Here is a 16,063-nt window from a genome sequence, read left to right as displayed (position 1 = left end):
ATATTAAGCTCGCACTTTCTCATAGAACTTCGTGAAACATGGCACTAACCAATCCAAAAGACATCGAAGATGACGACATTATCGAGATTAAAAGTTACTAGAGAAGAGAAGAAAGCACAGTATATTGGCAATTCTTTCAGTGTCATGTTTCGGCAATACAATGGAATTCTTTGTAAGCCTGGGCCCGTCTTATCAACGGCCGTAAGATCGTTTTATCGTACGATTGTTGTACGTCGAGTGTACGATTTGGGCGGTATTTTATCAAACGTCGCAAATTTCCTTAATTGTAAGATTATCGTAAGATCGTGCATTTTTTCTACGATTGCTTAGAAACACGCGCAGATCAAACAAAATGGCCGCCTTGCTACTTATTAACGAGCAACGCCGACGAAAATGACGCTGTTTTAGGCAACGAACGGTTAATATTGATTAAGGAACCTGTGAGATGATAAGCATCTGAAAAATGTTAACATAGTACACATTTAGTATTTCGACTCCGCTTTTCATGGAAAGGCACGAAAGTGTCACATTGAAAGTTCCATGATAACCGCCGTATGAACACATCTGCGGATGTTTATAAATTAAAAATTTCACCATTACTATGATTAAATGTTGATTTCTGCTTAAGCCGGTGCCAGGGGGCATGGTCGGTAGTTTGCTCCATGAACAAGATCAATCAAACCGAGCTTACAAAATATCACAGGACCTTTTAAGATCCTGTATGTTCTGATAAGAGTGGTTAACCACACAAAGTGTACATAATTATGCAGATAAAACAATTTTCAAACATCGAATAATATGGAAAATATGTACTGCAAATGTTTGTGAATATTATATGTATTCATCAAAATATATACATTCATTTCTAATTGTAAAATTTGTCTTAAATTTTATAGAAAATGATTTTCATTACCTCCCTTTATTTACATGAAATGTTAAATTCGGTAATATATTTATAATTAATAGTTTTTGGAACCTACAATATTTATAAATCTTAATTTGAGCATCATATTTATGATATAAAACCATAAAAAAATTGTGAAACAGGATCTTTAAAGTATGTCAAAAAATAAATCAGACTTTACTGCTATTATTGACATCATTTCAAAGTCCTGTGCAAAATATTGATTCACTATAATTGCCAAAATAAGTATTTTTGTCGCAGATATTGCGATATACATGTATCTTAAAATACTATTTTTTTATTTTAAACCATTTTCTTACTAAGTTACGTCATATATCACCGTGCCTTTAAAGTTCTTTAGTTAAGTTATCCGACGGTGAAGATGTAGTAGCATTTTGCACGTGTTTTATCAGCCACTTCAATGTTTTTCACGTGCATTTAGAAAATCTATTGTTTAAGTTCCCCGAAGGTGAATTATTGTGCACGAGATATTTATGTTTCCATGTTTTAAATGCTTTTCTTGCTATGCTTAATTGTAAAGGCGGGAAAGTTTTGCTATATATATTGGGACGTTTTTAAGTTACGGGGGTGGGAGTGAAATAAAATTAGTAAGACTGATTTGTTAATAAAAGGTTGTTAAGTAAAATGATTGGATTATATGTGTGATAACTAAATAAAATTGTTTAAATGGATTAAAATTCTATAAGGAAATGTATTCTTTCCTCCAATGTCTTGGATTATAAAATAAAATATAAAGGAAATTCACGACATTGAGTGGCGCCGGAACCCGGGAAAGAACCAATAGAATAAAATGTCTTCTGTGCCTTATGTCAAAGGTGTTCAAACAAGATTTAGGAATGCACTTTCTACATAAGTTTCAGAAGGTAATCAATTCATCCATACCGATGTTTATGATATGGAAAGAAGTGATGCTCTCGATTCAATTAATTGAGAGCTTCATTGAAAAAATAGATTTATATGTTGCAAAAATTGAAATGCAATCGGAACAACTAGTTTATGTCATATCCGAGTCAGAACCGGAGAATACAGGGTATTTAAAATGATTGTTGAAGATAATGAAACAATATATTCAGATATTCACACGCATCTGAATTCAATTGCATCTGAAAATAATTAAAGAAAGGCTTAGAAAAGAGTGAGACTAACCAAATATGTCCTATGAATATAGGGAAATGGTATAAGGAAATGATTTATTTGCAACACGAGTTTCAAAATCTTGTTGTGTCACAAATTAAGCAACAAGAGAATCAAATGACGTTGCAACAAGCTTTTCTTGAACGTCAAGAAAAGAAAGATTCTGATAAAACAATGGACGTTAAATTACCAAAGGTAGACATGTGTTCATTCAATGGCGATAAGTTGAAGTGGTGTGAGATTTGGGATACATTTAATACATCAGTTCACAGTTACAAAGACATTTACGATATTCAAAAGTTCAATTATCTACGAAGCAAACTATATGGAGAAACTAGAAGTGCAATATCTGGTTAAGAGCTTTCTTGTGACATTATCATGACAATGGATGATATCAAGTGTTAGCCCTAGAGGACCCTATAAAAGTTTTTGTCCTAGGGAACATTCTACCAGTTTCGGTCCGAAAGGACCAACACTTAGAAGAGATTTTAATGGCGAAAACAATAAAATAACATCCTGTAAAGCTCTCATGGCTAATAATGGAAATAAAAAAGGCTCTGTGAGCACTTATACTGTTCGTAAAGATTATTCTACATTATGTAGATATTGCGAAAAGGGGCACTGGAGTGATGAATGCCCTAAGTACCGATCTACAGAAGAAAGAAAAAGAATGCTGAAAAATAGTTGTTTCAATTGCCTCAAATGCGGACATAAATAAACCGAATGTAAACCAGGAAAAATGTATGCACATTGTGATGACAGACATATTCATCACATAAGCTTGTGCATAGCTAAATTCAAAGCTTCAAATACAAATTCAAATTTATCAAGAGAAGTGGTCAATGAGCAATGCAATAATAATACCGCTACTGAAACGTCACAAGAAGTTGGTATTTTACCCGAAGTTGGAATGTTTTCATCTGATAATATGATACTTATGCAAATAGTGACAACTGTTAATAATCCAACAAATGGTAAAAAGGAAGAAATACGAATACTACTTGATTCAGGATCACAGCGTTCTTATGTTTCTGAAGCATTGGCAAAACAACTGAATTTGAAAGCAGAAGGTACAGGACATATAAATTTATGACCTTTGGTACTAATAAATCATAACATGTAACAACAAAGGTATCCTCCTTAAATCTTATGTTGAAAGAGTGGTCAACTTATGATATTAACAAGAATCGTTCAGATCAGTTATCAGTTGCCGTTAGCCCCTTTAAAGTAAACACATCCGAAAATGATACAATCAATAATGTATATGTCAGATCTCGCACCCTACGGTATGAACATTGATAAATATTCGTCCATGACTAAACTACTAAGGGTGGCAGCATATGTTACAAGATTTCTCAAAATTATTCGAGAAAGATCAAACATACTATCAGATTTTCTCAACATAGTCTGTCCCTCCAAATTTGAATATTCCATTTTTATTAAATATAATAGTAAAATCATTCAAATTAAGGTTATGGTAACCATAACGTCAATATCTCTAAACATGTTTTTCATTTTTTCAATAAAGTCAGTAATATGGTCAAAATGTTAAAATTCCATTTTTTCCCGTTGACTTACGTTGTAACCTGACGTGACGTCGATTTTAAAATGGCGGCGCCCATACAGACGTCATTTAGGGTTCGTCTCACAATTAGCGTGAAATGTACTGGGTAATTATAAAAAAATATTATTTTTATTTACTTACTGATCAATAGCTAAATGTTAACATTAAAATGAAAAATGAGAACAAAGTTGGTGTCAAAAAAAAAATTATTTAAGATAATTAAAATTATTTGATGTGAAATATCAATATCAGTTTCATATGGGGGTTGCGTTCATTGAACGCCGCCTTTCCTTGTTGATCTTGTTTATCATATTTTATAAATTATAACCCAAAGATTTATATAATTACCATGATATACTGTCTATGTTATATTCTTTTTAAGAGAAAAAGAGCAATGAAGTGATTTGATTAGATAGCTGTTCAATCAAGCGCGTATCTTGAATACAGCAACATGTCGTAGGGGAACGGGAACACTAGCTAGAAGACTAAAACAGTGTGGCAATACCACGTGACATTGACGTCATTTTCGGCAAATGTTGCTCGATTCGGAAAAGAAAATAGCCGTAAATATTTTATTTCTGTACCAATTTCTTTGGGATATGCACCAGTCTACGGGGAAAAATATAAGCTTTCCACAGAATATTGGATCTTCGTCAGTTTATAAGCCGTTTTATCAAACACTTTGCATAACCTTGGAAGTTGCTTGTATTAGAGCGGGCTTCAGTTGCAAGCTATTTCGTTTTCTGGCGTTATCTGGTCTATGTCATGATTAAAAAGTCAGGTTTACATCAACCGGGAGTACAGAAGGCAAAACTCTACCTAAATATGTTCATATTTTTATTATGAATGACATAAATCTTACATTTTTCTTCAATTGTCAATTCTGGCACCAGTTCCAAGTCGAAAAAAAGGACTACAGTTTAAAGCAGATTTTAGAATCCGTTGCAAATGCAAAGCAACATGCCTACCGTTCTCTTTCTATAATTATGTTAACCATGAAAAACATTTTATTTACTATACGATTTACATAAACACAAATGAATATTTAAATGATTTTTACTCGCTGCGCTATAAGTGATTTTAAAAGTCGTAAAATTGTTGTCTGTATTTGTAAAGAAATTGATTTGCTCTTTAATCATTGTTCTTTCACGGTAATGATTATGAAAAATCTATTTGTGTCATGTAGCAATACTAAACGTGGAATTGAAAACAGAAACCCTAAATATCGCCCAAAACGGCAAAATTGAAAATGTTGCAGGCTCGGATTGACATAGCTAGCCTGTCCAATGAACGTGCACATTCAGGATCACTTCGATTTGTATGCTGTGAAAAGGCGGCAATTTTAAAGTCAAAGGTTATTCTTTTGTAAAGAGTTATTTATACGTATAACCATATATATATAAAGAACCTGTAGCAATGTTTTAGTATGATAGATTCAGCTTTTTAACACAGTGGCACTCGTTGATAAAAAATATTTTTACATCCTGTTTTCATACCCACGGTAACCGTTTTTCGTGAACTGGATATAACTTTGTTAACTTAAGAACACTATTAAACACACTATTAAACACTATCTATTTTATAATTGCATTTATTTCTGTTGATAAACTGCATATCTGACAAATTTAGTTAATTATATCAGTCAACTCAGCTTTATCAGAGAGCTCACCATTATACATTGTAAAGAGAGGAAGGGAACGGAATATTTATGGTTTGAAAACATTTAAATCGAGTAGAACTTTTTAACAATAATGTCTCTTTCAACTGAATAAAAACGATAGGGCTATTTGGGACTATTTTTTATCGATGTGGTCATTGGCTATAAATGCATGGATTATTGCACGCGGCATGACCTGCAGATGTCCTCAACCGGATTTTTGTAGCATTTTAAGATTTAAAAAAGGACCACACATTAAAATCTAAAACATGATAAACATGACGCATATACTAAATAAGTGAATTATCTGATATGTAAATAAAGAATTAAGTCAATTGACAGTTGAAGGATAAAAATTGAATATACTCTTCAAATGTAATCGTAATTTTACTAAGCTTATGTTAGCTATCAATTATCTAATGGACTCATCAGTGGCATATGGACCCCAGTCATAGATCTTGCCGATGTTGCTATTACAGATGTTAATGTAAATATTTATATAATTATTGATAATCATTGGTATTTCCGTCTTTTTGAATGTTTTGTTTCAAGAAATTTGACTGTGATCCCTGGCTGTTGGTTTGTAAAATCATTTATCTGTTTACTATTTTCTACTTTGTTTACTCCACATGGCGTCCATTCCCGTTCTTATTCATGGCTATTTTGGGTCTTTTTATAAATAGAGAATCACAAGTAATGCAACTAAGTAACAAGAGCCACCGACGGGCGGGGCAACGCTCGACTTTTTACTTTTCTAAACGCAAACATAGAAAGGTTTGAACATATCTTAACGTTTCCTTTTTATAAATTAAGTTGGTCTGTCTTGTCACATTAGTTTTATTTATCTATTTTGTATATAAATATGAATAGAAACACGCAATTCTATAAATAGAAACACGCAGTTCTATAAATAGTAACAAGCAATTCTATAAAAAGCAACACACAATTCTATGAATAGTAACACGCAATTCTATAAATAGAAACACGCAATTCTAAAAATAGAACACGCAATTCTATAAATAGAACACGCAATTCTAATAATAGAAACACGCAATTCTAAAAATAGTAAAACGCAATTCTATAAATAGTAACACGCAATTCTAAAAAAAGGAACACGCAATTCTAAAAATATAAACACGCAATTTCTATAAATAGTTACACGCGATTTCTAAAAATAGAAACACGCGATTCTAAAAATAGAAACACACAATTCTGTAAATAGAAACAAGCAATTCTATAAGTAGAAACACGCAATTTCTATTAATAGTAACACGCAATTCTATAAATAGTAACACGCATTCTATAAATAGAAACACGCAATTTCTAAAAATAGAAACACCTCATTCTATAAATAGTAACACACAATTCTAAAAATAGAAACACGCAATTCTAAAAATAGAAACATGCAATTCTAAAAATAGTAACAAGCAATTCTATAAATAGTAACACGCAATTCTAAAAATAGTAACACGCAATTTCTAAAAATAGTAACATGCAATTCTAAAAATAGAAACACGCAATTCTAAAAATAGAAACACGCAATTCTATCAATAGAAATAAGCAATTCTATAAATAGAAACACGCAATTCTAAAAATAGAAACACGCAATTCTAAAAAAAGTAACAAGCAATTCTAAAAATAGTAACAAGCAATTTCTATAAATAGTAACACGCAATTCTAAAAATAGACACGCAATTCTAAAAATAGAAACATGCAATTCTAAAAATAGTAACACGCAATTCTATTAATATTAACATGCAATTCTAAAAATAGTAACACGCAATTCTATAAATAGTAACACGCAATTTTAAAAATAGTAACACGCAATTTCTAAAAATAGTAACATGCAATTCTTAAAATAGAAACGCGCAATTCTAAAAATAGAAACACGCAATTCTATAAATAGAAATAAGCAATTCTATAAATAGAAACACGCAATTCTAAAAATAGTAACACGCAATTCTATAAATAGTAACACGCAATTCTAAAAACAGTAACAAGCAATTCTAAAAGTAGTAACAAGCAATTTCTATAAATAGTAACACGCAATTCTAAAAATAGAAACATGCAATTCTAAAAATAGAAAAATGCAATTCTAAAAATAGTAACACGCTATTCTATAAATAGTAACACGCAATTCTAAAAATAGTAACACGAAATTTCTAAAAATAGTAACATGCAATTCTAAAAATAGAAACACGCAATTCTAAAAATAGAAACACGCAATTCTATAAATAGAAATAAGCAATTCTATAAATAGAAACACGCAATTCTAAAAATAGTAACACGCAAACCATAAATAGTAACATGCAATTCTAAAAATAGTAACACGCAATTCTATAAATAGTAACACGTAATTCTAAAAATAGTATGATACGCAATTTCTAAAATTAGTAACATGCAATTCTAAAAATAGAAACACGCAATTCTAAAAATAGAAACACGCAATTCTAAAAATAGTAACACGCAATTCTATAAATAGTAACACGCAATTTCTAAAAATAGAAACACGCAATTCTTAAAATATAAACACGCAATTCTAAAAATAGAAACACGCAATTCTATAAATAGTAACATGCAATTCTATAAATAGAAACACGCAAATCAATAAATAGAAACACGCAGTTCTAAAAATAGAAACATGCAATATACATTGTTGTTGTTGTTGTTGATGATGATGATGATGATGATGATGATGGTGATGATGATGATGATGATGATGATGATGATGATGACGATGATGATGATGATGATGATAGATATGTATAAATATTAATATACACACACACACACACACACACACCAATAAATATATAATTATGGTCATTTAATGCACAAATCTGAGAAAATTCAGTAATTTAACCTTCAAGGTCAAGGTCATTAAAGAGCCCAAGCAAATTTGGGTTTGATAAACAACAATGTTCTGTTATAATATGAAGTTGATCCTTCAATAATAGCAAAGTTACAGTCAGTTACAGCCAAAACAATGAAAATCTCAATAATTTAACCTTCAAAGACAATGTCATTAATAAGTGAAGGTCAAAGTCTTTCGGTATATTTTTAACAGTTATATTTGAAGATTATTATGTTCAAGTTTCAAGACAATCCATTCAAAAATAACAAAGTTACAGCCAATAATAGCAAAAAAAATGAATATTTCAATAATTTGACCTTCAAAGTCAAGGTCATTTATGAGTGAAGGTCAAGGTCTGTCTAGTTATTTTTAAGGGATATCCCTGAAGATAATCATGTTCAAGTTTGAAGAAAATCCATTCAATAATAACAAAGTTACAGCCACTTATAGCCAAAAAAATGAAAATTTCAATAATTTGACCTTCAAAGTCAAGGTCATTTAGGAGTGAAGGTCAAGGTCTGGCTGGTTATTTTTAAGGGATATCCTTGAAGATTATTATGTTCAAGTTTGAAGACAATTCATTCAAAAATAACAAAGTTACAGCCAATAACAGCATGAACAAGCAAAAATTGGACTTTTAACCTTGAAGGTCAAGGTCATTTATGGATGAAGGTCAAGGTTAGTGTGGTCTACTGAAAGGTCTTGTCCCAAGGGTTGTTGTGGCCAAGTATGAAGACAACACACCAAGAAATAAAAAAGTTATGATCCAGGTACAAGTTTGCGGACGGCAACGGCAACGGCTACGGCAACGGCAACGACAACGCCGACCGGACTATAACAATACCTCAACTTTAAAAAAAAAAAAAAAAAAAAATGTCGAGCTAACAATGCTATCAGATTTACACGGCAAAGTTCCAAGTTCAAATTGTGATTTTGTTTATCAAACTCTATAGAAATTTATTATACAACAATTCCAGAAAAATATATACCTTTTAAAAGTCTCTCTTTTGAGGACACAATTCACGAGTGTCAGTAATTGTCAGTTACTCTTTACAAAAATAAACTGAACTTTCATCACCCGCGTTAAAGTGTAACCCTTTCAATGGCATACAAAAGTGTTTTTTTTTTATTTTAACTCTTTTCTCTCACTGAGAGCACATATATTTCTTATCAATTTCGCCATTGTGAAATAGAATAAAACACATTTTACTACATAGGATAAAATGAGCAATACTTTAAACATCTTCAAAACGAAACAAATATTATTTTCCGACAGGACTAAATCTACGTGATTTCACGTGCACTATTGCGATACAAGCAAGTGTTATTGCTTTAAGGAACAATCTGTTTTTTCACAATCTCTCTGTGAAAGATCAACAATGAAAAACTAAATTGTAGAAAGAGAACGGTAGGCATGTTGCTTTGCATTTGCAACGGATTCTAAAATCTGCTTTAAACTATAGTCCTTTTTTTCGACTTGGAACTGGTGCCAGAATTGACAATTGAAGAAAAATGTAAGATTTATGTCATTCATAATAAAAATATGAACATATTTAGGTAGAGTTTTGCCTTCCGTACTCCCGGTTGATGTAAACCTGACTTTTTAATCATGACGTAGACCAGATAACGCCAGAAAACGAAATAGCTTGCAACGGAAGCCCGCTCTAATACAAGCAACTTCCAAGGTTATGCAAAGTGTTTGATAGAACGGCTTATAAACTGACGAAGATCCAATATTCTGTGGACAGCTTATATTTTTCCCCGTAGACTGGTGCATATCCCAAAGAAATTGGTACAGAAATAAAATATTTACGGCTATTTTCTTTTCCGAATCGAGCAACATTTGTTTTGGAAATGATGCCGAAAATGACGTCAATGTCACGTGGTATTGCCACACTGTAAAAGATGGTTCTTCGCTAATGTTTAATTTACATAATTCTGTAGTTGTCTGAATTCTGTCCAGTAGTATGTATCACGTCTATTTAAAAATAATTAAATTGACCTGGTCCGATGGGATACAGAATGTGTTAACCTTCTTATTTCGGGTGCGATGTTCGTGCGCTAAAATTTTCCGTAGGTTCAACTTCACAGAAAATCGCCAACAAATACTACATTATCATGCAAATCTGACAAGAAATATATATAGAAAGAGGAACTGATTTACTATACGTTCAGCACTGGTTTGCTTGAAACCACAGCGTCTACTTTAACTAGCTCACTCGCTAAGGAGAGAGACAGACTCGTATGGAACGCCGTGACTGTCTTATGTTATTAATGTTTTTGCTATCTTTTGAAACGATAATATTATTTTGTCGTTTCAGCATGTTAACATGTGGAAATTACATCACGTCTTGTCAAAGGAACATGCTGACTTGTACAAACAGCATGTTAACTTGTCAAATTATTATGATGACATGTGCATACAACATGCTAACTTGTCAAAGTATCGTGATGACTTGTGCAAACAACATGTTAACTTGTCAAAGTATAATGATGACTTGTGCAAATTACATGGTAACTTGTCAAAATGTAATGATGACTTGTGCAAACGACATGTTAACTTGTCGAATTATTGTGATGACATGTGCAAACAGCACGTTAACTTGTCAAAGTGTCATAATGACTTGTGCAAACGCCATGTTAACTTGTCAAAGTTTAATGATGACTTGTGAAAACGACATGTTAACTTGTCGAATTATCGTGATGACATGTGCAAACAGCATGTTAACTTTTCAAAGTATCATGATGACTTGTGCAAACAGCATGTTAACATGTCAAATAACCATGATGACTTGTGAAGACAACATGTGAACTTGTCAAAGAATCGTGATGACTTGTGCAAATGACATACTGACATGTCAAAACGTACTGTTAACTTGTCAAAGTATCATGATGACTTGTGCAAATACCATGCTAACATGTAAAAAATCCACGATGACAAGTGTAAACAGCATGTTAACTTGTCGAATTATCGTTATGACATGTGCATACAGCATGTTAACTTGTCCAAGTATCATGATATCTTGTGCAAACGACATGTTAACTTGTCCAAGTATAATGATGACTTGTGCAAATGCTATACTTACTTGTCAAAATTTCATGATGCAAACAGTATGTTAACTTGTCAGATCATCGTGATAACATGTGCAAACAACATGCTATCTTGTCCAAGTATCATGGTGACTTGTGAAAGCGACATGTTAACTTGTCAACATTTCATGATGACATGTGCAAACAGCATGTTAACTTGTCAATATATCATGATGACTTGTGCAAATGCCATGTTAACTTGTCAATGTATCATGATGACTTGTGCAGACAACATGTTAATTTGTCAAAGAATCGTGATGACTTGTGAAAAACACATGTTAACTTGTTAAGGTATTATGAGCATGTCATCACGGTAATTCGACAAGTTAACATGCTGTTTGCACATGTCATCATGAAATCTTGACAAGTTAACATGTCGTTTGCACAAGTCATCATGATATTTTGACAAGTTAACATGTCGTTTGCACAAGTCATCATGATACTTTGACAAGTTAACATGTTGTCTGCACATGTCATAATGATTATTTGACAAGTTAACATGCTGTTTGAACAAGTCAGCATTGTCTTTAGACATGATATGATTTTATTGCACATGATAATATGCTTAAATGACAAAATAATATCATCGTTTCACAAGATAGCAAAAACATTGATAACATAAGACAGTCACGGCGTTCCATACGAGTCTGTCTCTCTCCTTAGCGAGTGAAAATGTAAATTATAAGAATATAATATCATGCTTTCTAGTTTGAGCAACCAAAACGTAGGTATACACTTTAAGCTGGTAAATACAAATTTAACTTTCCGTCTCACAATTTTACAAAATGTCCAGAAATACCGGCAGTGATTTGATATTATTAATAATAAGTTTGAATTGGAGCGTTCACTAAAGGACAGTCAGTATTTAATTGTTGACTTAAAGTGTTACATATTATGTTGATATGAAGGGGAGATAGAGAAGAAAAGAAACACAGAGTGATGTCGTCAATAGTTTTAGCCTTCCTAAAATTTGAAAATATTCAGTGAAAAAAAAAAACAGTTATGTAAATATTTTTCGCGGGAGAAAAAAATAGAATCTACCGCATTGTCACAATAGGGACTACGATGGGATACCAGGCCGACCACAATTGCTATCTAAAACAACCAACAACTCAGAACAGAAAAATATATACAAATTTATTTACCATAAATGAATATTTATAAATAAAAAAAATAATTATATATGAAAAGTCGCTGCGCAAACAAACACTATCAACGTATCTCAGTCTATTTCTCCCGTAAAGTCTCTGTCATTATGTATCAATAAAGTGGTGGCGTTGTTGAACAAAATTCGTCACAATGGCGGGCGTCTTGTATAAAATCTTATCAAGCGTAACTGTACTTCCTACAGTGTTGGCACAGTTGATAGGATCCTGAACAAGGGCATGCGTCACCCTTTAGCCATGGACATACGTGTGGAGGGCCCGTGTCATATTCGGGTGTGTCCTCAAATAAGAAGCTACAAAGTATAAAACATGGTAAGTTCCATGATAATCAAACATAAGGGTATAATAAAGTCCCTTGGAAAAGACTCGACCTTTGTCGGTTTCCAATAAAATAACGTGCTTCTTTGAATAAACAAAATGTCCACTATAGTACACCATACATTCCGTGGAACAAAAATTCAATCACATCCGCATAATACTGCGTTGCAAATATATTCAAATATACGCCACATAATAACCACAAATAAATAAACGTCTTCCAAAATCATGCCACTGAAGATCCTTCTAGAGATACGTTAGTTTTGATACGTTGTATTTACATATAACAAAAACTGATGATATATGAAATGAAGTAAGATGATAACGTAAATTAAATTGATTGAAACAAATCATTACGATACTGCAGCATTTTACATAAAGTTGCACAAATACGGTAGAACCATAATAAATTATTTATGACTAGATATATATATATATATCTATAAAATATTCACGGCTCCTATACAATTACAATACAATTAAAACTTCAATTAACATACATCAATTAACATGTCTCGGTATAAATTTGCAATAGCGAAACACTAGAATAAAAAGAGCTTTTAAAATTTAATCTGCAAAAATTTAGAAAATTTAGAAAACAATAAATTACTGCCAAATAACTAAACCTGAATCAAATAAACTATAATTCTAATAGAAAATAGTATTTTACGAAAAAGCAAAAATTTATGAAACAAAATCGCTAGAAAATTAAATTTACCTTGTACAAACTGTAATTTTATAACAAATATAATTTGTCTGTCACCGTCATAGTGACCTGTATAACGTCCAGTGCATTGCAATATGTCACTTAAAATTTAGTCAATATATAGCAAACTACTGAGTACTGAGCGGGAAAACGGATCGTGCAAAACATGAAAAATCGATTTGCACGAAATAAAGCTGGGACGGCGGGAAAAATAGTTATGTGAAATAAAGGCCCGTCCTTCAAATACAGACATAATACATATATCTGGTTCATGAAACAAAAATGTAACTTTCTTATTACTGAAAGGATTTTTGTGAAATAAACGGCAAAATGTTTAAATTGATACATGGAAATTTATGCAAACCATTAAAATACTCTAAATAATAATTTCACCCGAAAACTCTAAATTGAACAAAAGATGATGCAATCTCACATCAATGAATATAGAGTAAAAATGAGGTTCGGCGTGAAACTATAATGCAAGATTTTACAAACGTACTTTCACTTTGTGACATTTACGCCCCCCTTTAAATAAGAAAATTGATAAATTTTCTTTAAATACAACAAAGTGAAAACGACAAATTGCAAAAATGTAAGTAGAAATACTGTACACCATATTTATAACCACCATAAATACTACACGACACTCTACATTATACCCTGCTTAAATAATCTGCACCTATGTTTTCTCTACCTAGGATTGCTCTAATCCTCATCCTGTATGGCTGCAAAAGCAAAGACCATCTCATTATTCTAGAGTTACTTAACTTTGCCTTGTTAAGATACAAAAGCGGCTGGTGATCTGTCTCTAGAATAAATTCCTTACCAAACAAGTATCTGTGAAATTTAGAAATTGCCCAAACAATACCAAGGCACTCCTTCTCTATTACAGAATACTTCTGTTCTCTTGGTAACATCTTTCTACTGGCATAAGCTACTGGAAATTTCTCCTCACCTTGTTCTTGAAGTAATACAGATCCTAATCCACAATCAGAAGCATCAACTCTGAGAATAAATATCTTGTCTAAATCTGGTAATTTCAAAATGGGCGGACCGGTCAAACTAGCCTTAAGAGTCTGAAAAGCCTTTTCCTGACTTTCACCCCATTCAATACGATTTGGTTGAAACTTTTTTGTCAAATCGGTCAACGGAACAGCAATGGCGGCAAAGTTAGGGATGAACTTCCGGTACCAAGACACAACCCCTAAAAATTGCCGGACTCCTCGCTTAGTCGTGGGTCTCTCGGTCTCCTGAATTGCCTTGACCTTACTGAGAACAGGTTCAATGGACTTACTACCTCCTATCATATGACCTAAACATTCCAATTTTTCAAAACATATGAAACACTTGGACGGTCTAGCAGTAAGCCTAGACTCTCTTAATTGGGTAAATAACTCATACAATGCGTTGATATGCTCTGGCAATGTGACTGTATAGACCAAAATATCATCTATAAAACTATCTGAGTGACCTAGATCTTTCAAAACCTTTCTCATCAGTCTACAGAATGTTGCAGGGGCATTGACTAAACCAAAGGGCATTTTCCGGAATTGAAAAAGTCCCGACGGGGTTTCAAATGCGGTCAAAGGTTTTGCATTGTCAGACAAAGGAACTTGCGAGTATCCTTTACTAAGGTCAATTTTCGAAAAATACCTGTATTTTTGATAATTTTCGAAAATATCTGTTCCATATTGGGCATCGGTTCCGCATCAAATACCGTGCATTTATTGATCTGTCTAAAATCAATACAGAACCTAATCGTGTTATCCTTTTTCCTGATAAGGACAATTGGACTAGAAAACGGAGCATTAGAAGGTTCGATAACTCCCAACTCTAGCATTTTATCAACTTCTTCCTTTACTATCTGCTGTGAGTGAAAAGGAATAGGATAACCCTTAGTCCTTACCGGTTCTGACGTAGTCAACTTAATGTCATACTGAATTAATGACGTATTTCCGGGTATATCTGTTAAAACATCTGAAAATTTCTTTAACAAGGTTGCAATCTGAGTCTTACAATCTGTTTGTAAGTCAGGATTGACCTGAACACCTTTATATGTCTCTGAACCTTTCTTCAATGGACATAACAATATGTCACTACCATTTTGGTAACTTGTTTCTAAACTATCATCTTCCTCTAATCTATCATACCCATTTTCCGCTTCTACAACAGCTGCACTTACCCTTGCCAATGCACCTCGTTCTGGTTCGAAATTTCTTTCAACATACTCCTTCAGCATATTGGCATGGAAAGTTTTGATCTGAACGCCGCCTTTCCTTGTTGATCTTGTTTTTCATATTTTACCTATGTCTATCCGATAATCTAATTTGTTCACGACCTCGGAAACTACAAATGGACATTTCCATTGTAACAACAACTTATTGCGTTTTGTAGGTATAAGAACCAGTACTTCCCTTCTTAAAAGTTCTATCTCTAGCTTTCCTGTTGTAATACTTTCTATATCTAATACTGCTCTTCTCTAACTCCTGCTGTGCTATCTTACATGTACTTTCTAGTCTTTCTTGCAAATCAACTACATACTGATAAGTTGTCTTAACTTCGTCATTATCTGTTTTTCCTGACCATAACTCTCTCAAAATGGTAATTGGACCTCTTATACTACGTCCATATAACAATTCAAATGGCGAG

This window comes from Ruditapes philippinarum, unplaced genomic scaffold (genome assembly GCF_026571515.1).
Source record: "Ruditapes philippinarum isolate M1 unplaced genomic scaffold, ASM2657151v2 ctg1191_1_1_1_1, whole genome shotgun sequence".
Classification (NCBI taxonomy): domain Eukaryota; kingdom Metazoa; phylum Mollusca; class Bivalvia; order Venerida; family Veneridae; genus Ruditapes; species Ruditapes philippinarum.
The sequence above is the reverse complement of the archived record's forward strand: the minus strand, read 5'-3'. Positions refer to the sequence as shown.